This window comes from Saimiri boliviensis, chromosome 7 (assembly GCF_048565385.1).
Source record: "Saimiri boliviensis isolate mSaiBol1 chromosome 7, mSaiBol1.pri, whole genome shotgun sequence".
NCBI lineage: Eukaryota > Metazoa > Chordata > Mammalia > Primates > Cebidae > Saimiri > Saimiri boliviensis.
Genome location: NC_133455.1, coordinates 52670487 through 52695150, shown reverse-complemented (window position 1 = coordinate 52695150; position 24664 = coordinate 52670487). Strand labels below are relative to the sequence as shown.

Sequence of the window (24664 nt, the reverse complement as noted above, 5' to 3'; positions counted from 1 at the left end):
ACTGTGCTAAAATCAAGAGGCTGGCAAGGCTGCATTCCCTTGTGGAAGCTCTTGAGAACAATCTATGCTCTTGCCCTTTCCAGCCTCTAAGAGGCCACCCACATTCCTTGGCTGGTGGTCCTCTTCTCTCAGAGCAAATAATAGTGCATCTCTCTGCCTTTCCTCCATAGTCACATCTCCCTGGGATTCTCTCTTTTGCCTCCATGTTCTACTTTTAAGGATCATTGGGACCACCTGAATAATCCAAGATTTTAAGGTCAGTTGACTAGCAACCATAATTCTATCTTCACTCTTAATTTCCTTTTGCCATGTAACTTAATACATTAGAAGTTCCAGAGATTAAGGCCTGGACGTTGTTGGAGGCCATTATCTACCTACTATATCCGCTTAAAGAAATAAACTTCCTGGCCAGGCGGCAGGGGGACGCCAGAGCGAAGGCTGTGGGGAGCCGCGCTGGGACCCATGGGGGCGGGGGGAGGGGAGCGGCAGCCAAGGCAAAGGGGCGCCGAGTGCAGAGCATTGTAGACCAAGGAGCCATGGATAGGAGAAGTGTGGGTGAAACAGAAAATGGCAGTGCTTTTCTTGACCTGAAGAAGCTGCTGCCTCCAAATGCCCCCATCGCCATACAAAAGAACTCTTGCGTATAAAAGAACTCCCCCATTCCAAACGGCAGCCTTCTTGCCTTTCTGAAAAATGTGACAGTGATGGTGACTGGGACTCTGAGAAGTGGCATGCCTCTCTTTGCCCAGCTTCAGCAGAACTCACCAGTGGAAAGTCTGAAGAAAGAGTTAGATACAGACCGGCCTAGCGTGCAGGATAGTAGATCCACCAGAGAATGTGAAAGAAAATGACTTAGATGTTCTCAGCCCTCCGAGATGGAGCCTTGGAGGGGGCTGCCACATAACAGCTGCTGTTAGCTCCTGGTGCTCAGGAAGTCCGTTAAAAAAAGACAGTGATGGGCTTCGTCTGCTTGGTGGAGGTAGGATTGGCAGTGGGAGGATAATCTCTGCCCAGACCTTTGAGAAGGATCACCGTCTTAGCGATAAAGCCCTGTGGTACTTGAGAGTCAAGAAACCGAGAGAGGGACTTTAAGGATAAGCGTTTCAGGAGAGAGTTTGGGGATAGTAAGCATGTCCTTGGTGAGCATAGAAGAAATGATTCTTACACAGAAGAGAACCACACTGGTTCTCAGCTGGACCCACGAGTCAGTCTGAAACCATCAAACTGACTGGCTTCAGTGATAACATACTAGAAGAAGATCACAAAGGGAGAAAAAGAACAAGGCGATGGACAGCCTCTGTGAAGGAAGGTATAGTAGAGTGCAGTGGAGGAGTGGCTGAAGAGGATGAGGTAGAGGTCATCCTTGCACAGGAGCCTGTGGCTGATCAAGAAGTGCCAAGGGATGCCGTCTTGCCTGAGCAGTCCCCAGGAGAATTTGACTTTGATACGGTGTCATGCTTGGCTTCGATGAAAGAAGATGTTTTGGGAGAAGAGTCAGTGTCTGCCAGTTAATTCAGTAAGTGGCTGACCAGTTTTTCATTTGATTCTCTTTAGTTTTCCAATAATCATAGCATCAGCAAATAATGATAATTTTGCTTTACTTTTTCCTATTTCAGTTTTTAAAATTTGTTATCTAGTTGTGTTGGCTGAATAACAGTGATAAAGAAGATCTTTTGCTTATTATTGATATTAATGGGAATGCTACTCTGCTACAAGCTTCTCTGTTATAGTTAGAAACAAAAGTCTCTGGCCAGATACAGTGGCTCATGCCTATAATCCCAACACTTTGGGAGGCTGAGCAGGGAGGATCACTTAAACTCAGGAATTCAAGACCCACCTGGGCAACTTAGAAAGATCTTATCTCTACTAGAAATTAAAAAAAAAAAAAAAGTCAGATATGGTGGCATGTGCCTGTACTCCCAGCAACTCGGGAGGCTGAGATGGGAGAATTGCTTGAGCCCAGGAGGCTGAGGCTGTAGTGAGCGGTGATCATGCCACTGCACTCCAGCCTGGGCAACAGAGCAAGACCTCATTGAGAGAGACAGAAAAATCTCCAACGAAAAGTTTTTAAGTTGTCAAACGTGGGGTGCTTCTCAAGGACCAAGTCTTTTTTTTTTTTTTTTTTTTTGAGACGGAGTTTCACTCTTGTTACCCAGGCTGGAGTGCAATGGTGCGATCTCGGCTCACCGCAACCTCCGCCTCCTGGGTTCAGGCAATTCTCCTGCCTCAGCCTCCTGAGTAGCTGGGATTACAGGCACGCGCCACCATGCCCAGCTAGTTTTTTGCATTTTTAGTAGAGACAGGGTTTCATCATGTTGACCAGGATGGTCTCGATCTCTTGACCTCGTGATCCACCTGCCTCGGCCTCCCAAAGTGCTGGGATTACAGGCTTGAGCCACCGCGCCTGGCCAGGACCAAGTCTTTGAACATGAAGAGGTTTATATATAGGTTATTTCTGGTAATGGGGAATTTATCATAAGAATATTTGGGAAAGTAAGGGGATAAAAAACCTTGGCAGCATAGTTGCTAATTACTCTTCATCTCACTCTTTTTTGCCATCCTAACACTAAAGTATCCTCACATTTTTACATGCATAAGGTTGTCCAAAATGTACCTCCTCAAGAGTTACAGGCTATATGTAGAGGCAAAATTCTCTCAAATGAAGCTAAATTGATAGAAATTACACTTTATTGCTCTGAAATTACTCATTACTTAATGGATGTACTGGCGAATAATGAAATTCCTGAACAACAAGAATAGGAAGGCATGATGAGATCCACCTGATCTGGTAGTACACGAACTCATCAGTCCTCAATTAGCCAAAGTTTTGGAGACTTTTTCCTCAAACATATAAAAATTTGGCCTCCACTTGTCTAATCTATCAATACTCAAGATTTCTTGTCTAAAAACATTGCCTTCAGGTTGTGCAAAAAGGATTTCATTTTGATTCTCCACAATGCCTCAAATATAACAGATGTTAAAAAAAAGAACTGTTGAATGAGTGCAGGTTAAGTAATTAGTGCACTGTGTGTGATTTTCTTGGTTTTATATTAGTGATATGTTGCAATGTATACTGAACAAATGAAAGACTTTATCTGACAAATGCATTTGTTTTTTTAAAGATGATAAATGTGGCTCACGCCTGTAATCCCAGCACTTTGGGAGGCCGAGGTGAGTGGATCACTTGAGGTCAGAAGTTTGAAACCAACCTGGCCAACATGGCGAAACCCTGTCTCTACTAAAAATACAAAGATATTAGCCAGGCATGGTGGTGGGTGACTGTAATCCCAGCTACTCAGGAGACTGAGACACAAGAATCGCTTGAACCCGGGGGACAGAGGCTGCAATAAGCCAAAATCACACCTCTGCATTTCAGCCTGGGCAACAAAGTGATACTCTGTCTCCAAAGAAAGATAATAAATGTATTTTCAAAATGTCATATTATTATAAGAATATCATGTTTATGGATTGCTCACAACTGGATTTGTACTGAAATTTTATCAACTATTGTGGTGAAGATTTACTCTGTCCTCTGCTGCTTTGTTTTTTGTTTTCCTTTTAAAACACCCAAAAGGCACTGTAACCCTCTAACTGTTATTTATTAACAGCACATATGTTGAGGTAAGGACATTTTAAGCCCCCAAATTGCTGACTTTTCGATGTTTTAGTGTCTGTTTGGTTTTTCTTTCATGTTGCAATGGTGGGAGAAAAAGAGCTGAATAACTTACGTTCTGCTCTGCAGGTAATAGGACAAAACTAAGAAAATTTTAAGAGTCTGAAAAAGGTTTGTCAAAACAATTCTTTTGGCTTAATTCTTTAAACTCTCTTTAGCTATTTGTTTGATATGAGCCACTGTAAATAAAATAACTTAATCCTAGAAATGCAAATAATATGTAATTCATCTTCAAATCAATTGCTAGGCACTTAATAAATGATATTAAATGAATTAGTGGATAAAGAAACTCAATATATCTTTCTTTTTAGAATTCTAACTTACCTACCTACCTAGCTATGGAGCATAGAATTGGTAGATCCAACTATTGATACATGACTAGAAAGAAATGTTTCATGAAATTTACTCAACATTTTTATTTGAAAAAGGAAAATATTCATATTTCCCTTCTGAGTCACTTTTTTTTCTTTTAGAGACAGGGTCTCACTCTGTCACCCAGGCTGAAGTACAGTGGCAGGATCACAGCTCACTGCAACCTCAACCTCCCTGGTACAGATGATCCTCCCACCTCTGCTTCCTGAGTAGCTGAGACTACAGATGCATGCCGCCACTCCTAGCTTTTTGTTTGTTTGTTTGTTTGTTTTGCATGTTTTTTTTTGTAGAGGTGGGTTTTTGCCATGTTGCCCAGGCTGGTCTCTAACTCTTGTGATCAAGCAGTCTGACCACCTGAGCCCCGCAAAGTGCTAGGAAAAAGCATGTGTGAGCCAACATGCTTTTCTCTGAGTCATCTTAAATGTTTTAGAATTTCCACAAAATTAAGAAATAAGATGAAAGAGGCCGGGCGCGGTGGCTCAAGCCTGTAATCCCAGCACTTTGGGACGCCGAGGCGGGTGGATCACGAGGTCGAGAGATCGAGACCATCCTGGTCAACGTGGTGAAACCCCGTCTCTACTAAAAATACAAAAAATTAGCTGGGCATGGTGGCGCGTGCCTGTAGTCCCAGCTACTCAGGAGGCTGAGGTAGGAGAATTGCTTGAACCCAGGAGGCGGAGGTTGCGGTGAGCCGAGATCGTGCCATTGCACTCCAGCCTGGGTAACAAGAGCAACACTCTGTCTCAAAAAAAAAAAAAAAAAAGAAAAAGAAATAAGATGAAAGAAAATAAGTTTTCTACATTGTGCAGTACTCTGATGATGGCTAGTCATCAACATTCACTTAATCACTTATTCATTAAAGGGAATCCTAGGATCAGAGAACATTAGAAGCAACATTAGACATCACCTAACACAGGACTCACAAATTGGTGACTAGCAGATCCCAGATGGTTTTTCTTGACCAGCACTTTCCTTTTTTTTTTTTTTTCTAAATATGATTTCGAACTCTGTACAACGGTCAAGCACCTCACAGTGCTGTAGGTTCCTAAGCTCTATATTATCTCCTGGGCTTTTCCCCCAGCAGCCTCAAAAAATGTTTTGGATTCCCATGGTTATTTAATAAATGAATTCTAGTCCAACACCTCACTCTACAGATTAGACCCAGAATGTAAGTAGACACGATGTGTTAATGTTAAAAGTCTGCATAAGGCAGCAGTTCTAAAAGTAAAGGATGGATTCTTGGGATTTTAGGGGGATTTCTAGATGTGTCAGAGGTTAGTTTCTTACATCATTATATATGGCAATAGCCAGTGTGCTAAGCTCTTTCAGGTTGCCAGGGAGAGCTTTATACTCAGGGTCTGTCTGTCTGGTGATGGAGATTTATTGAAAGGATATGAGAAAGTGAAGAAGAAAAGAAACCATGGTAGCAATTGAAAGACCAGGCCTGAGGAACTAAAGCCCAGAGTAAAATACAACAGTGGATTCAGTAATTTTCCATTTTCACTACTTATCAGCTCCTCTGTTTCTCTCTCAACTTTTTCATCCTAGTTCACTACTCCCTGTCTCCTGGTATCTATTGTGTTAAAAATCTAGAGGGGAAATATTTGATTGATTCAATTGTCACAATATAGAATCACTCCTCCATGGGCTAATTATCACCTCAGGTTCCTGGCTATCCTAGGAATCAGCATGTATCAGGTATTTTGAACACAACCTGCAGCAATAAATATATTTTACATGTGATCTTATGCATGCATGCATATACTTTTTTTTTTTTTTTTTTTTGAGATGGAGTTTCATGCTCTGTCACTCAGTCTGGAGTGCAGTGGCATGATCTCAGCTGCAACCTCTGCCTTCAAGATTCAAGCAATTCTCCTGTCTTAGCCTCCCAAATAGCTGGGACTACAGGCGCATGCCACTGCACCTGGCTAATTTTTATATTTTTAGTAAAGATGAGTTTCACCATGTTGGCCAGGCTGGTCTCAACCTCCTGACCTCAGGTGACCCACCGACCTTGGCTTCCCAAAATGCTGGGATTACAGGCATGAGCCACCGCACCCAGCCATTTATACTTTCTTAAGATAATATTTAGCCAAACTATGTTTTACACTCTGACAATTTCTGTTCTTCACAGTCCTATTCTGTCCCATTCTACTCTATTCATTTAGCTAGTTATGCCATGCTGAATTTATTCCATAACTGTAAGTTTTTACAACAATGCTATAGATCAGTGTTTTTCAAACTTTAACATATAAACAAGTCACCTTGGGGGTCTCGTTTAAAATGCAGATTCTGATTCAGTAGATCTAAGATACTGTGTTTCTAACAGACCTCAGTAATGCTAACACTGCCAGTCTATGTACCACACTTTGAGAAGTAAGCCTGTACGTAGTTTGTCTTTGGTTCTTGTGGCTCAATCCCTGGTTTAATCAGCCAAGGTCAGAGGCTTAGAATCTTATTATAAAGTAGCCAGGCATAGTGGCTCACGCCTGTAATCCCTGAACTTTGGGAGGCCAAGGTGGGTAGATCATCTGAGGTCAGCAGTTCAAGACCAGCCTGGCCAACATGATGAAACTCCATCTCTACTAAAAATACAAAAAAAATAGCTGTGCATGGTGGTGTGCACCTGTAATCCCAGCTACTCAGTAGAATAGCTTGAACCTCGGAAGTGGAGGTTGCAGTGAGCCAAGTTCGGGCTACTGCACTCCAACATGGGCAACAAGAGCAAAACTCCGTTTCAAAAAAGAAAAAAAAAAGCAATCTTAGTATAAAGTATGAAGATCTATGCACAAAGATCTTTGGCCACTTTGTTGAGAAAGAGCTGTGGCCATGATAGGCATTCAGAACAGCAGAGACTCATACCAAGTATGGTGACATTTAGTTCAGATCTTAAATGCGATAGTGTTCATTTAATGAATATTTATTTATAGAAAATTTACTATGTGCCAGGCCTAGTTCCAGGATAAGACAAAGTCTTTCTTTCTTTTGTATTTTATATGTTAATGGAGTAAAAAATTACATCTATAATTTCAGGTTATGGTAAATGAAATGTAGAGAAATGAAGGAGGGTGAAGGGAAAGATCATGGCAGTGTGAGGTGTTCGATGTGTTAGATTAGGTGTTTGGGCAATGCCTTACAAGGCCAGTGGCATTTGACAAAGACTCAAATGAAGAAAGACAACCTTGGGAAGATTTAGCCAAGGCAGAGAGGACAGCAAGGGCACAGGGACTCAGGTGGGAAAACAGTGATGTTGGAGGGTTCAGCCAGAAGGTGGGGCTGACTAGAGAGGAGTAAGAGAGGAAAGATGAGGTCAGTTAGGGAAGCAGCCTTGATCAGGGAAGACGTTACAGGCTGAGCTAAGTTTGGGTTTTATTCCGAAGGTGATTGGAAACACTGAAGGGTTTTCAGCAGGGAAATGACATGAAATTTTAATTTTAAATGACTACTCCGGTGAATATGTAGAAAAACACATTATAGAACAAGCTTGTCCAACCCACAGCCCATGGGCCACATGTGGCTCAGGATGGCTTTGAATGCAGCCCAACACAAATTTGTAAACTTTTAAAAAATATTATTTTTTGTGTGATTTTCTTTTAGCTCATCTGCTGTTGTTAGCATATTTTATGTGTGGCCCAAGACAATTCTTCTTCTTCCAATGTGGCCCAAGGAAGCCAAAAGACTGGACATCTCTGCTTAGGTCAAGAGTAGAAGTATGAAGATTGGGTAAGGCATTATAGCAATAGATCATATTGACTCATTGTGTCCACTGAATTGATTGTACCAAATTGTTTAGAATAGGGGATAAATGGAAGTATTCAGCACTGCTGAAAGACTAGAAGATTGAAAATATAAAGATGCGCATTTATATTAAGAGCTTTGTTGATAATTGACATCTATCAATTCAATTCAGGATGCAAAATTCAACGGACAGTGAAAAAATATAATTGATTGCCCTATTTTTCCATAAACCCAGATTTCTAGGTGAGTTCTTTTTTTTTTTTTTTTTTTTTTTTTTTGAGACGGAGTTTCGCTCTCGTTACCCAGGCTGGAGTGCAATGGCACGATCTCGGCTCACCGCAACCTCCGCCTCCTGGGTTCAGGCAATTCTCCTGCCTCAGCCTCCGGAGTAGCTGGGATTACAGGCACACGCCACCATGCCCAGCTATTTTTTTGTATTTTTAGTAGAGACGGGGTTTCACCATGTTGACCAGGCTGGTCTCGATCTCTTGACCTCGTGATCCACCCGCCTCGGCCTCCCAAAGTGCTGGGATTACAGGCTTGAGCCACCGCGCCCGGCCTCTAGGTGAGTTCTAAGCTTACACAGCATTGGCCTGACCTCCATTCCCCAATGTCCAGATACCAGAGTAGAAAATTTCATCTTCCTAGAATTATCAAGTGTTCAATATCCTGAGACTGACTCAAGTAACAGGAAATTATATGTTTTTTGTTTTAAATAATAAAGTAATGAATATTGGTTAAAGGTACCATCCCCCTCATCTCTCATAGGTGATAACCTTCTCCCTCTGGGCTGTCTTGTTCTAATCTGATCTTGCTGCTCTTATTTCTTGTATTATTCTAAATTTAAGATGTCATCATGTGGATAATGATGTACCATTATTTAGTATAACATAGAGAAAGAAAAGATACCAACACTACCAATTAAGTAGACATATCATCAAATATAAGATGAACCTCAACTACAGAGATGTCAAAATGTGAAAAATATGTTCTTAAAAGTTATGAGGTATGTATTTTTATCATTATCCATCTACTCAGAAACCTAGAGGTCATCGTAGGCTACCCTCTTTCAACTCTGGTCAGGCACTGGAATTTCTACTCCCCAAATATCACAAATTCTTGTCTTTTCTTTCATGTTGGAAATCTCTTATCTGTTCTAGCCTGAACAACTTTATTAACTACAAAGTCATTCTCCACATTAAAAGGAGAATGATAATCAAAAATATAGATCTGATAATTACACTACTAGATTAAAAACTTCATTATTCTCTAGTTTACTTCTGGGTCTAGTCTAATCTCTTCGTAATCTTTTTTTTTTTTTTTTTTTTTTTTTGAGACGGAGTTTCGCTCTTGTTACCCAGGCTGGAGTGCAATGGCGCGATCTCGACTCACCGCAACCTCCACCTCCTGGGTTCAGGCAATTCTCCTGCCTTAGCATCCTGAGTAGCTGGGATTACAGGCACGTGCCACCATGCCCAGCTAATTTTTTTGTATTTTTAGTAGAGACGGGGTTTCACCATGTTGACCAGGATGGTCTCGATCTCTCGACCTCGTGATCCACCTGCTTCGGCCTCCCAAAGTGCTGGGATTACAGGCTTGAGCCACCGCGCCCGGCTTAATCTCTTCATAATCTAAACATACTTTTTGATCTTGTCTCTACCTCTGTTTTTGTTTGTTTGTTTTCATTTGTTGTGTTTCAAGACGGAGTTTTGCTCCTGTTGCCCAGGCTGGAGTGCAGTGGCGCAATTCCAGCTCACTGCAACCTCTGCCTCCCAGGTTCAAGCGATTTTCCTGCCTCAGCCTCCCAAGTAGCTGGGATTACAGACACCCGCCACCACACCCAGCTAATTTTTGTATTTTTAGTAGAGACGGGGTTTCACCACATTGGCCAGGCTGGTCTTGAACTCCTGACCTCAAGTGATCTGCTGACCTCGGCCTCCCAAAATGCTAGGATTTACAGGTGTGAGCCACTGAGCCTGGCCTCTACCTCCTTTTTAAGTAGGCTCAGGAACTTAAAAACAAACTAGTATGTAAAAAATGTATTCTTCTGTAGTGGCTTCACCTTCTCCTTTTATTTTTTTCCTTCCTTGAGACAGGGCCTCACTCTGTCACTCAGGCTGGAGTGCAGTGGTACAGTTATGGCTCACTGTAAGGCTCACGCAATCCTCCCAGCTCAGTCTCCCAAGTAGCTGGAACTACAAGTGCATGCCACCACATCTGGTTAATTTTTGTACTTTTTGGTGAGACAGGTTTTGCCATGTTGCCAAGGCTGGTCTCAAACTCCTGAGATCAAGTGATCCTCCTAACTCAGCCTCCCAAAGTGTTGGGATTAAAGGTATGAGCCACCTTGCCTAGCCCCTTTCTCCCTTTTCTGCCTTGAGAATAACTACTTACCCTACAATAATTGGTTTAAATGTTGCCTCCTTAGTAAACTTTTTTGGTACCCTCTGTGCCCACTCTCCAAGAATCTAAGTGTTTCTTCTTCTGCGATAGTTGACTTACAGGCCCCTACTTTAACCTCTATCCAATGTTATAATTGCTGGCCCTTCTGCATTGTAAGTTCCTTAAGGTCTGCAAACATAATCTGTATATCATCACATGCTCAACACACAGCTTTGTTCCTGGCACCCAAGTAGGCCCTTAGCAAATGTTTGCCATTAGTAAGGAAATGATGTGATGCTGAAAAAAAAATTACCCTTAGTAAATAATATGTGATCTAAAAGTTATAAAATATCAATTACTCCAATTTTGAGGAGGGAGTCAGGGCCAAAGAAAAGACATGGTCCCTCTTGCCTTTCTCATCCCCCAGTGTGAAGTCCACTGCTCTTGCATGGAACCCAGAGTACTATGGAGCTCTGATCCTGGGACCCTCTGTGGCTACAGTGGTCCCTGAAGTAAGTTTGTGAGGCAAAGCAACCTGGCTAACCATAGAATGTGGGGATGCCTTTTTGTCAGCCATCATTGTATTCAACAAAAGTAGTCTAGATTTATAATCAGTTGATCCATGTGGCTTATCACTAGAAATTATTTGATGAACTTTCAATCAGCATTTCAAAAAATTATAATGGGTAATTTTCAAAGTTAGTCAACCATATGGTAAAAGAGCAACAATCCCTGTAAAACTTTCCTCTATAACTCTCTTAAGGGTAGGTGGTCAAAAATCAGAAAATTCCAAAGAAAACTGAATAGTCCAATGTATAAATTGTTCTTTAAATTATTCTAAGGCCAAGGGGACGATTTTCTTTCCATTTCACGTCTTTGTACACCATAGCACCTCACAGAGTGCCAGTACCTTGTGGGTACTTAATACATGTTGATTGAAAAATGTTGAAAGAAAAATCTTACTTTGAAAAATTTTGTCACTGTAATTTTGCCTTGGGCTTGTTTCTTTCACACTTGGATAAATAACAGGGAAAAACATAATCAGTCTCTAAGCCACTAAAATCATGATTGACTTACTTATGCCCCTATATTACTACAGTATAAATATTACAATAAATATTCAAAGTGATGTTCAAGCAGCAGAAGGTCAGAAAGCAATAGGACTATATTAAGGGGAGGCATGAGCACCCAAATTTCTTCTTATGTGGTGTTGCTCTAATTATGGTCTACAGCAGGCGTCCCCAAACTTTTTACACAGGGGGCCAGTTCACTGTCCCTCAGACCGTTGGAGGGCTGCCACATACTGTGCTCCTCTCATTGACCACCAGTGAAAGAGGTGCCCCTTCCTGAAGTGTGGCGGGGGCCAGATAAATGGCCTCAGGGGGCTGCATGCAGCCCACAGGCCGTAGTTTGGGGACGCGTGGTCTACAGAGTTGTGAGAGGTTTGAACAATAAGAGAGAGTATAAGGACTATTCAAGAAGTAAAGGGAGGAATAAGAAAATAATATTGAGAAAGACAATTTATATTACATCAAGCCATTTTTAAAATGCCATTTTGTAGTAAAAAATGGTTGAAGATATGAGCCTGTAATCCCAGGATTATGTGAGCTCAAGACTTCAACCCTCTCTCAAACACGGGGGAAAAAAAAATGGTGAAAAGAAGGTATTTTTAAAAATAAGAGATATGTTCATGCAATGTTAGTGACTTGAAGGACTCAAAAGAAATGAAAACAGCCCTTTCAGAAATGAAAACAGATACAGGATCTGTATCAGCTAGAGACTATGTAGTATATTGGTTAAGATATGAATTTTTAAAGGTGTTGGTTCTTTTTCTTCTTTTTTTGACAATTTAAAATATTTTTTAAGTAACAAAAATTATATATATTTATCACATGCAACAAGTTTGAAATACATATACACTGTGGAATGACTACATTGAGCTGATTAATATATGTACTGCCTAACATACTTATTTCATATGATGAGAACACTTAAAATCTACTCTCTTAGCAACTTTCAAGAATACAATACCTTGTTATTTACTATGATTTCCATGTAGTGCAATAGATCTCTTGAACTTATTTCTTCTACCTAACTGAAATTTCTTTTCCTTTGACCAATATTTCTCCAATACCCCCCTCCCCACCTCCCTCCAGCCCCTGGTAACCAGCATTCTACTCTCTAATTCTATGATTCCAACTTCAGCTTCTTAAAATTCCACAAATGGGTGAGATCATGCAGTACTGTCTTCCTATGCCTGGCCTATTTCACTTACCATAATGTTCTCCAGGTTCATCCATGTAGTTGCAAATGACAACACAGTCATCCTTCTATGTTGTCAGGGATGGATTTTCTTACTTTTAAGGCTGAATGTTATTCCATTATGTATACATTTTCTTTATTCATTCATCTGTTGATAAACACAGGTTGATTCCATATCTTGGCTATTGTGAAAAATGCTGCAATGAACATGGGAGTGCAGATATCTCTTTGACACAGTAATTTCATTTCCTTTGGATAAATGTCCAGTAATGTGGTAATTCTTTTAAGATATGAGTTTTAAAGTCAGAATTCCTTTAATTGAATCTTGCCTATACCACTTACTGTATGATCTTTGTTAAATTACTTCATTTCTACTGCCTCAGTTTCTTCACCTGTGAAAGAAGAAAACAACAATATTTACTTCATTGGGTTTTTATGTAGTTTAAGTGGGATAAAGCTATAATGAGCTTAGAATGGTGCCTGGCACATACCAAGTTTCTACTAGATGAATGATGTTACTTCAGTCAGTCCTCTTCAGTCAGAAAGGAAACTATGAAGTTAGCAGTCATTTATGTGGGGGCAAATAAGAATTTTGAGTTCCTAATTATTTTTATAGACTTATTAGGGGACATGAGGCTTTGGGGTCAAACACTTCTGGATTTGTCTTAGGGGACACTTATTTACCTTTTCTAACATCTTTTTCAACTGTAAAATGGGCAAAAGGTTATAACTAAGTCATATATTTCTTGTGAAAAGTAAATGAAATTAATTATGTAAAATCCTCAACAGAAAGCTCACAGAGTGCTTAATAAGTGGTAGCTGTTGCTATCAACAATAACTAATTACATTTATTTATATATTACAGGTATATCTTCTTAGTTTCCTAAAATTGCCCAATTCAAAAAGAGCTTAAAATGTTGTTACACAAACCTATTCTTGAATGTTCTATAGTAACACTTGCCTCCTTAATTTTTTAGAGCTAATTAGAAGTATTAAAAATATATAAATTTTGAAGGTATACTCTATTTTGTATAATCAAAATATATTAACAATGTTGAGATTTCAAAGTGAGGACCACATAGAAACATTAAAACAATTATATTATTTAACCTGTTTTAAAAAATCACAGTTTCTAGTTTTAAAGTTCTATGTGCAAAAATGAAAAAGAAAAAATTGAAACAAAAATACTGTAAACAGTGGACTTCGTAGCTCACACCTGTCTCTAATCCCAGCACTTTGGGAGGCTGAGACGGGTGGCTCACCTGAGGCCAGGTGCTTGAGACCTGCCTGGCCAACATGGCAAAACCCCATCTCTACTAAAAATACAAAGATTAGCTGGGTGTGGTGGTGCGAACCTGTAATCTTAGCTACTTGGGAGGCTAAGGCATGAGAATCACTTAAACCTGGGAGACAGGGGTTCCAGTGAGCTGAGATCATGCTACTGCACTCCAGACTAGGTGACAGAGTGAGACTCTATCTCAAAAAAAAAAAAAATACTGATAAATGAAGGCATATTTTGTTGATCAGTACAATGAAGAGGAGGCAACACAAGGTTGATAGAAACCTAGTAAAGGGGGTCCAATATATTTGAAGGGATAGCTCATGTTTTATTTCCCTTTTCATAACTATATAGCTCCAACACAGTGGTGGTCTGATTCATAGGCCTCAACTCTAAGGAGATATTCTTCCAACCAGCATGTTCTTATGAATGGTATAATTTAAATGACGATAATAAAAAGTTAAAGGTAGTTGCTGAAATCAACTTGGAAAACTTGGGAGAGAAGCAGATAGAATATGAACAAGAAAAGATCAGCTCAGATTGAGTCATCAAATAATTTTAAGAGGCATTGGTTTAGAGAGACACTCCTAGGGATCTGTATATTCAAAGAGAATTTTAAAATGATGTCATGGCTATGCATTTGTTTAATGGAAGGGACAACATAAATGGTTATAGAAAATGTGCTTTTGTGTAACTTGAAAAGGTAGAAATTGATACACAACCTCAAAACACTTCATCAACTAGGATTGTGTTTTCCCCTGAGGCTCAAGAACTTTAAAGTCACATGAAATATTTCATTGTCTTGTGATTCATAATGCTGGCACGTCTTACATCACACTCAGTTAAAGAATAGGGCCTGCTTCTATACATCATCTCCCCACAGAGAAACTAAGGAACAGAAAGGCAAGTTACATTGTCAGAAATAAGATCTTCACTCCTATATTAGACATTTTTATTCATTTCTTCTTTGATATCTCCATACCTGACTTTTAAGTTTCTGTTTCCAATATACCATATGCTCATATGTTTTTCAATTTCAATTTGCAACAGTTTCATTTTGGTCGAAATTAGGCAGGTAACTGGAGGCCTTCTATATACAGTTGTTTTGATTTCAAAAGGAATGAGTCAGTATAGCAGAGTGGTTAAATTTCATTATTAGGTTTCAGACAGACGCAGTTCAAATCCAGATCTGATTTATGTACTTCAAGTCTCTAAACCTCAGTTTTCTCATCTGTAAAATAAGTATAATAATAATAATATTGACTATCTGGTTGTCTAGAGCATTAATTGTATGTAAGGGACTATGGTAAAAACTAAAGGCATGATAATTATTTTTGAGCTCTTTGTTATATTTGTTGAATTATAGACATTTACTTATTAAGATGGGAACTCAAGTCTTTCTTGCTTCATGGAGTATCCTTAAGAAATAGCATCTCTTCTGCATTTAATATTAATTGCATACTTTGAAATACCTTTATTCTTGTTTTCTATGGTGGGGTTGAGATTATTATCTCAATGAATAGAATAAAATGACTGGAAATGAGACTTCTGCTTCTGGTAAGATGGAGTAAATGTACTTTTTCCTATTCCTCTCATTAATACAACTTAAAACCCTAGATATTATCTATAAAACAAACATAAATAGACTATGAAAGGTGGAGGGAAGAAGGCAGACCAGCTAGGGAACTTGGGATTCAAGGAATAACATGGCAGTGAATTCCTTTGGTTTTCTTTTTTTCATTTTTTTTTAAGACAGAGTTTTGCTCTCTTTTTTTTTTAAGACCTGTTTTTTGTTTTTTGTTTTTGTTTTTGTTTTTGTTTGAGACACAGTCTTGCTCTGTTGCCCAGGGTGGAGTGCAGTGGTGCATGATCTCAGCTCACTGCAACCTCCACCTCCCAGGTTCAAGCGATTCTTCTGCCTCAGCCTCCTGAGTAGCTGGGAGTACAGGCGTGCAACACCACGCCTGGCTAATTTTTGTATTCTTAGTAGAGATGGGGTTTCACCATATTGGCCAGGCTGGTCTTGAACTTCTGACTTCATGATCTGCACAAGTCAGCCTCCCTAAGTTCTGGAATTACAGGCATGAGCCACTGCCACCCAGCCGAGTTTTGCTCTTATTGCCCAGGCTGGAGTACAGTGGCAAAATCTTGGCTCACTGCAACTTCTGCCTCCCGAGTTCAAGTGATTATCCTATCTCAGCCTCCTGGGTAGTTGGGATTACAGTTACCTGCCACTACACCCAGCTAATTTTTGGTATTTTTAGTAGAGATGGAGTTTCACCATGTTGGCCAGGCTGGTCTCGAGCTCCTGACCTTAGGTGATCCACCCGCCTTGGCCTCCCAAAGTGCTGGAATTACAGGCATGAGCCACTGTGCCTGGCCAGGTTTTCTTTTTGCTTCATATATCCTGGATTGGGTGCTGGAGAAGGCTATAATCCAAATCCCAACAAGCACTGACGAAAAAGTAAAAACCCCTCAAAAAGTCTGCTTTGTCTAACTAAAAAACCAGGAAAGGGGCAGCCTAAAAGGACAGAAAATAAAGCACCAGGCTGAAATAAAGCACCTCAACTACCCCACCAGAGTGGTGTCAGAAAAAACTAGGGAGCCAAAACTTTTGTGCCCATTACGCAGCAATGAGCCTCCGACTCCCGTGCTTCACAATGACAGTATAAACCATGTTGGGGGCTTGGTCTTCCACTACCACCAAGTAATAATGAGATGTCCTCCCTCCCTACTGTGGTGGTGTAGAGGAGGCTTGGTGGAGAGTTAGGACTTTTACTACTGCCTAGCAGTAACGAGACCACACTCCTTCATCCCTCTGTGATGTCAGTAGAAAATGTACAAAGAGGAGTGTTGAGACACTTCTAGTTCTCTAAGTCAAGGAGGCCTAGTTGAAGCCAGAACACATAGCCTTGCCAAGAAAGAACAAAGAGCCGCTGACCAGACCTGTCAATGAAGGCTGAGTACTGAACTTCTACCCCTAACTGGTGGTAATGAGATAACATTCCACCACCCTGCTTTCCCTGCTAGAGTGGTATCAGAGGAAGCCAGCTAAAACAAACTTTAAATAAGATTCAGAGTCTCATAACATAATGGTTCAAAAATCCCCATTTCAATAGAAAATCACTTGTCATACCAAGAACTAGGAAGATCTCAAACCGAATGAAAAAAAGTCAATAGATATCAGCTCCTAGATGACAAGAGAGTTTAGAATTATCTGGCAAATATTCTAAATGAGCCACCATAAAGATGTTTCAATGAGTAATTACAAACATGCTTGAAATAATTTTTTTTTAAAAATAGAATTTCAGCAAATAGAAAATCTCAGTAAAGAAGCAGAAGAGATGAAGAATCAACAGGAAATTTTAGAACAAAAAATATAATAACTGGAATAAAAATGAAAAAAGCAAAATAGAGATGACAAAGCAAATAATAAGTAAACCAGAAGACAGAACAATAGAAATTACCCAATCTCAACAACAGAGTTAAAAATAGTGTGGGAAAAACAAAAATGAACAAAGCCTTAGAAACATAAGGAACCATAACAAAAGATCTAACTTTTATGTCATTAGAGTGCCAGAGGAGATGATAAAGAGGTACTTAAAGAAGTAAGACTGGTGCTGGGCGCGGTGGCTCACGCCTGTAATCCCAGCACTTTGGGAGGCTGAGGCAGGTGGATCACAAGGTCAAGAGATCGAGACCATCCTGGTCAATATGGTGAAACCCTGTCTCTACTAAAAAAATACAAAAAATTAGCTGGGCATGGTGGCGCGTGCCTGTAATCCCAGCTACTCAGGAGGCTGAGGCAGGAGAATTGCCCGAACCCAGGAGGCAGAGGTTGCGGTGAGCCGAGATCGTGCCATTGCACTCCAGCCTGGGTAACAAGAGCAAAACTCCGCCTCAAAAAAAAAAAAAAAAGAAGTAAGACTGAAGGGCTGGGCACAGTGGCTCACACCTGTAATCCCAGCACTTTGGGAGGCTGAGACGGGTGGATCACGAGGTGAAGCGATCGAGACCATCCTGGCCAGCATGGTGAAACCCCGTCTCTACTAAAAATACAAAAATTAGCTGGGCATGGTGGTGCACGCCTGTAGTCCCAGCTACTCGGGAGGCTGAGGCAGGAGAATTGCTTGAACCCAGGAGACAGAGGTTATGGTGAGCCGAGATCGAGCCATTGCACTCCAGCCTGGGTAACAAGAGCGAAACTCCGTCTCAAAAAAAAAAAAAAAAAAAAGAAAGAAGACTGAAAACTTGTGAAGTTTGACAAAAGACATAAACCTACAGATTCCAGAAACTGAGCAAATGTGATAAACCGAAAGAAATATATAACAAGACATATCGTAATCAAACTTCTAACAATTGAAGACAAACAATCTTGAAAGCAATGAGAAAAAAAATGACAGTTTACACACATTACTAGGGGATAAACAATTCAAATAACAGTGGATTTCTCATTAGAAATTATGGAAGCAGAAGGAAGTGGCACAACATTTTTCAAGTGGTTAAAGCAAAGAATCATCCACTCAGAATTCAGCAAAAATATCCTTCAGGGATGAAAAACAATAAAGACATTCTCAGATGAAGGCATATCAAGAGAACTTGTTGCCAGCAGACTTACACTTTAAAAATGACCAATGAAAATGCTCTAAACAAAAAAAATGATGAAAGAAGGAATCTTGGAATATCACAAAAGAAAAAAGAACAATACAGGAAAGATAAGCAAAAATATGGGTAAATATATAGATTTCTTTCTGTTTTTGAGTTTTCTAAATTTTGTTTGATGAATTAAAAAATTACAATACTGTATGATGCAGTTTTAAATGCATGTAGAGAAAATATTTAAGGTACTATAAATGGGGGATATGTAAAATGATATAAAGGGAGATAAATTTCTACATGTCACTCAAAGTAGTAAAATAACACCACCGGTAGACTGAGATAAGTTATATATATGTATGGTAATACCTAGAGCAACCAATACAAAAATAAAGATTTTCATTTTAAAACACTGTAGATAGGCCAGATGCAGTGGTTCACATTTGTTATCCCAGCACTTTGGGAGCCCAAGGCAGACGGATCACAAGGTCAGAAGATCAACACCATCCTGGCTAACACAGTGAAACCTCATCTCTACTAAAAATACCAAAAATTAGCCGGCCATGGTGGTGGTCGCCTGTAGTCCCAACTACTTGGGAGGCTGAGGTAGGAGAATTGCTTGAGGCAAAGGTAGTAGTGAGCCAAGATTGTGCCACTGTACTCCAGCCTGGCAACAGAATAAGACTCTGTCTCAATCAATCAATCAATCAATCAAGCACTGTAGATAAATAAAAATGGAATTCTAAAAAATGTTAAGTAACCTACAGGAAGAAACTGAAAAAAAAAAAAAAAAAAAAACGACATTAAAAGGATAAAACAAACAGGAAAAATAAAACAAAATACTTATGCCTCCAGGTAACAATAATTACATTGACTATAAATGGTCTAAATATACTAATTAAAAGATAGATATTGCCGGGCGCGGTGGCTCAAGCCTGTAATCCCAGCACTTTGGGAGGCCGAGGCAGGTGGATCACGAGGTTGAGAGATTGAGACCATCCTGGTCAACATGGTGAAACCCCCGTCTCTACTAAAAGTGCAAAAAATTAGCTGGGCATGGTGGCACGTGCCTGTAATCCCAGCTACTCAGGAAGCTGAGGCAGGAGAATTGCCTGAGCCCAGGAGGAGGAGGTTGCGGTGAGCCGAGATTGCGCCATTGCACTCCAGCCTGGGTAACAAGAGCGAAACTCCGTCTCAAAAAAAAAAAAAAAAAAAAAAGATAGATATTGGCAGAGTGGATTAAAAACAAGACCCAGAGAAGTCACGAGCGGGAACAGCCATGAAAATCTCTAGAAAATGATTGTGTTCTTTAAACATTTTGAAATCATTGGAAGAAAACTACAGCTGGGCTCTGCCTGCTGACCTGGGGAGGCCATTGGCTCTATGGAAAACACTGTGATAACCTACTAAAGAGAGCAGCCTGTCAAGAAGCTCAGGTGTTTGACAATCAACTTATTCATTCCTCCCCATGCACAAGTGAAGAAGGCAACTGTTTTTCTCAATCCTGCAGCTGGCAAAGGCAAAGCCAGGACTTTATTTGAAAAAAATGCTGCCCCAATTTTATATTTATCTGGCATGGATGTGACTATTGTTAAGACACATTATGAGGGACAAGCCAAGAAACTCCTGGAACTGATGGAAAACACAGATGTGATCATTGTTGCAGGAGGAGATGGGACACTGCAAGAGGTTGTTACTGGAGTTCTTCGATGAACAGTTGAGGCTACCTTCAGTAACATTCTCATTGGATTTATCCCACTGGGAGAGACCAGTAATTTGATTCATACCCTCTTTGCCAAAAGTGGAAAGAAAGTCTAACATATTACTGATGCCACACCTGCCACTGTATAAAGAGAAACAGTTCCACTTGAGGTCATGCAGATCAAGGGTGAAAGGAACTGCCTGTGTTTGTGATGACCAGCCTTTGATGGGGATCCTTCAGAGATGCTGGCATCAAAGTTAGCAAGTACTGGTATCTTGGGCCTCTAAAAATCAAAGCAGCCCACTTTTTCAGCACTCTTAAGGAGTGGCCTCAGATTCATCAAGCCTCTGTCTTGTACACAGGACTTACTACAGAGAGACCTCCCAGTGAGCCAGAGGAGACCCCTGTACAAAGGCCTTCTTTGTACATGAGAATATTATGAAGGCTTGCATCCTATAGGCATAACCACAGGATGCCCTTTCCCAAGAGGTCAGCCCAGAGGTCTGGAAAGATGTGCAGACCTCTGCACAGCAAAAGAAACAATCAACAAAATGAAGAGACAACCCAGAGAATGGGAGAAATTATTTGCAAACTACCTATCTGACATGGGATTAATAACCAGAAAATATAAGGAGCTCAGACAACTCAACAGAAAAAAGAATCCAAATTGAAAATGGGCAAAAGATATGAGTAGACATATCTCAAAAGAAGACATACAAATGGCCAAGGGGTATATTTAAAAAATCCTCAACATCACCAATCATAAGAGAAATGCAAATCAAAACTGAGATATTATCTCAGTCCAGTTAAAATGAGTTTTATAAAAAAGCCAGGCAATAATGGATGCTAGGGCAGATGGGGAGAAAGTGGAACCCTCCTACACTGTTGGTGGGAATGTAAATTAGCACAGTCACTATGGAGAACAAAATGGAGACTTCTCAAAAAAAAAAAAAAAAAAACAAAAAAAACAAAAAAAAACCTAAAAATGCTCTTTTCGTCTTAGGCCACCGCTGCGAAGGGAACTGCCATCATGTCTGCGCATCTGTAATGGATGGTTGTGGAGAACTGCTCCAGTTTCATGATCAAAAGGAATAAGTGAACCTACAGCATGGAGCCCAATAACTTGAAGGCACACAATTCCTTCTGCTACAAGGGTCTGATTCACCACAAGACCGTGGGCGTGGAGCCAGCAGTCATTGGCAAAGGTGTGGTGGTCATGAAGAGGAGATCCGGCCAGCGGAACCCTGCTGCCTCCTACGTGTGGGCCACCATCAATAAGAATGTTCGAGCCACACTTAGCCACATCAGACACATGATCAGCAAGAGCAAGTACCGCCCTGACCTGCACATGGCAGCATCCGCAGGGCCAGTGCTACCTGTGCAGCCAGAAACCTGTGATGGTGAAGAGGAAGCAGACCTGCTCCACCAAGAACTCCTGAGCCCCCTGCCCCCAAAGCAGTAAAGACTCAGCTGGCTTTCTCTCTCTCTCTCTCTCTCTCTCTCTCTCTCTCTCTCTCTCTGTCTCTCTCACACACACACACACACACACACAACGAAAAATAGAACTATCTGATGACCTAGCCATCCTAAGCTGGGTATAGGATCCGTATAAAAGGAAATCAGTATATTGAAGAAGTATCTGTACTCCCATGTTTATTGCAGCACTATTCACAGTAGCCAACATATGGAATCAACCTAAGTATCCATCAATGGATAAATGGACAAAGAAAATGTACATATATACAATACAATATTATTCAGCCACAAAAAAAGAATGAAATTCTGTTATTTGCAACAATATGGATGGAACTGGAGGGCATTATGTCAGGTGAAATAAACCAGGCACAGAAAGACAAATATCACATGTTCTCGCTTATATGTGGGGGCTAAATGTGTTGATCTCATGAAGATACAGGGTAGAATGAGCATTACCAGAGGCTGGGAAGGATACCAGAAGTGGAGAGAGGGTGATAAAGAGGGATTAGTTAATGGGCACAAAAATATAGATAGAAGAAATAAGATATAATGTTTGGTAGCACAATAAGGTGACCATAGTTAACAGTAATTTATTGTATATTTCACAATAGCAGAGTGGAATTGGAATGTCCCTAACACAAAGAAATGATTAATGTCCAAGTTGGTATCTCAGTTACCCTGATTTGATCATTACCCGTTTAATGCGTATATCAAAATATTACTTCTATAAAATATGTGCAACTATTATATATCCATAAAAATTAGAAAAAAAACCCTAAACATGCAACTACACAGTGACCCAGCAATTGCACTCCTGGGCATTTATCCCAAAGAAATAAAAATTTATATTCACGTAAAAAGCCGTACACAGATGTTTATGGCAGCTTTATTTATAAGAGTCGAAAATAAGGGCCACGTGCAGTGGCTCATGCCTGTAATCGCAGCACTTTGGATAAGTGAGAGATTGAAGTAGGTGGATCTCTTGAGCTCAGGAGTTGGAAACCAGCTTGGGCAACATGGTGAACCCTCATCTCTACAAAAAATACAAAAGTTAGCCAATGTGGTGGTGCATGCCTGTGGTCCCAGCTACTCAGGAGGCTATGGAAGGAGGATGGCTTGAGCCCTATAGGCGGAGGTTGCAGTGAGCTGAGATTGTGCCACTGCACTCCAGACTGGACAACAGAGTGAGACCTTGTCTCAAAAACAAACATGCAAACAAACTAACACCTGAAAACAATTTGGATGTCCTTCAATCCTTCAGTGGGTGAATATTTAAAAATCTGTGGCACATCCATACCATGAAATACTCAACAACAATAAAAAGGAATGCATTCTTGATACATACAAAAAAAAAGATGAATCTTCAGGGAATTATGCTTAATGAAAAAATAAATCCTGAAAGTTTACATACAAATGATTCCATTTACATAACATTCTCAAAATGACAAAAATCATAGAAATGGAAAACAAATTAGAGGTTCTTGGGGGCTAAGGAGGGAGTCAAGGTAGGAGTGAAATGTGTAGCTCTAAACGGGAAACAGGGACTCTTGTGGTGTTGGAATTGTTCTGTATCTTGACTGTATTAATGTCAATATCCTATAATTTTGCAAAATGTTATCATTAAAGGAAACTGGATAAATTTTACATGGGATTTATTTTTCTTTCCTTTTTCTTTCTTTTCTTTCTTTCTTTCTCTTTTCTTTTTTAACAACTGCAAGTGAATCTCTAAGGAGACTTTTAGAAAAATATTAAATTGACAGGCGCAGTGGCTCACTCCTGTAATTCCAGCATTTTGGGAGGCCAAGACAGGTGGATGACGTTGTCAAGAGATTGAGACCAACCTGACCAACATGGTGACAACCTGTCTCTACTAAAAACACAAAAATTAGCCGGGTTTGGTGGCATGCGCCTGTAATCCCAGCTACTTGGGAGGCTGAGGCAGGAGAATTGCTTGAACCTGGGAGGCAGAGGTTGCAGTGAAACGAGATCACAGCACTGCACTGCAGCCTGGCAACAGGGAGAAAGTTCGTCTCAAAAAAAAAAAAACAAAAAAGAAAAAAAAAAAGAAAAATATTACCCAGCCTTAGTTTACTATTTATCTGTAAAATGAAGGAAATAATAGCTGTACTGTATCCTGGAATTGGGCAGCTAAAGTTGGAAAATGCTTAAGAACTTGGACATAGTGCTACATACTTGGGTTTACAGACTTCTGGATCACAGAGTTGTTAATAATTTTCTATTTCATTGGTATCCAATTTATTTTTTTTCTAGACCACAGATTGGACACTGAGGAGACTGGTGGGAAACAGCAAAGGTGCTTCTCAGACCTTCTCCTTCCAGCATCCAGCCACACTTCCCTCTCAGTCTTGCTTTCATCCGTTTTCCATATTAGAATTCTGAAGCGTTTTGTAGAAGAAAATTGTGTTTTACTTACATTTTGAAACCAACTCATTTAATTCCAATCTTTCACTTTACTGATCAGGAGATAGAAACCAGAGAGGTTTAATGACTTACTCAAGACACTGAGGCAGTTGGTGGTGAAGCTGAGAACAGAACCAGGTCTAGTGACCCCACAGTGTTTTTTCCACTAAATCATGGTGACTTGTATGTTGATTGCTTTCTCAATATTTTTGTCAGCAATCAAATAGCTTCTTAAGCAGCTAATAATTTAAGAAAGCAACACCATATTGTTGTCTAGAGGCATAATTTTGTGCAGTACTTCTTAAGCATATGGGTAGAATTTTAAGCATTTTGGTAGTTGAGGTCTGGGATATTGTTCAAGGAGTATCTTAAACATAGGTACATTGTTTAGCGTACATATTGGAAAAGCTTATTGGTGCCACCTAGTGGTTGGAGTGATAGGTATTAGCAGCAATTCAGAAGATATCTCAATGCCCCACCCCACCCCACTTTTGTTTATGCTTTATCAATGGATACATTAAGTCATCGCCAACCACCTCAGCCACTTTATTTCTATAATATTTTAGGTGAAAAATGCTTTTTAGAATACAAAAGAAGAGACTTGGTTTTGGGTTAGCTGTAAAGTTTATCTCTGCTAATTAAACTTTCTTCTTTTTTTTTTTTTTTGAGACGGAGTTTCGCTCTTGTTACCCAGGCTGGAGTGCAATGGCGCGATCTCGGCTCACCGCAACCTCCGCCTCCTGGGTTCAGGCAATTCTCCTGC

The 24664-nt window shown here is 40.2% G+C and overlaps 3 pseudogenes; all 3 read left to right on the top strand.

Annotated features, from left to right (window-relative positions):
- The first annotated feature begins 484 nt into the window (after positions 1–484).
- Positions 485–1554, top strand: LOC101041643 (eukaryotic translation initiation factor 4E transporter pseudogene; annotated as a pseudogene).
- Positions 1555–19598: 18044 nt separating this feature from the next.
- On the top strand, positions 19599–20559 carry LOC101041964 (acylglycerol kinase, mitochondrial pseudogene; annotated as a pseudogene).
- Positions 20560–21034: 475 nt separating this feature from the next.
- Positions 21035–21466, top strand: LOC101034521 (large ribosomal subunit protein eL28 pseudogene; annotated as a pseudogene).
- Positions 21467–24664: the final 3198 nt, after the last annotated feature.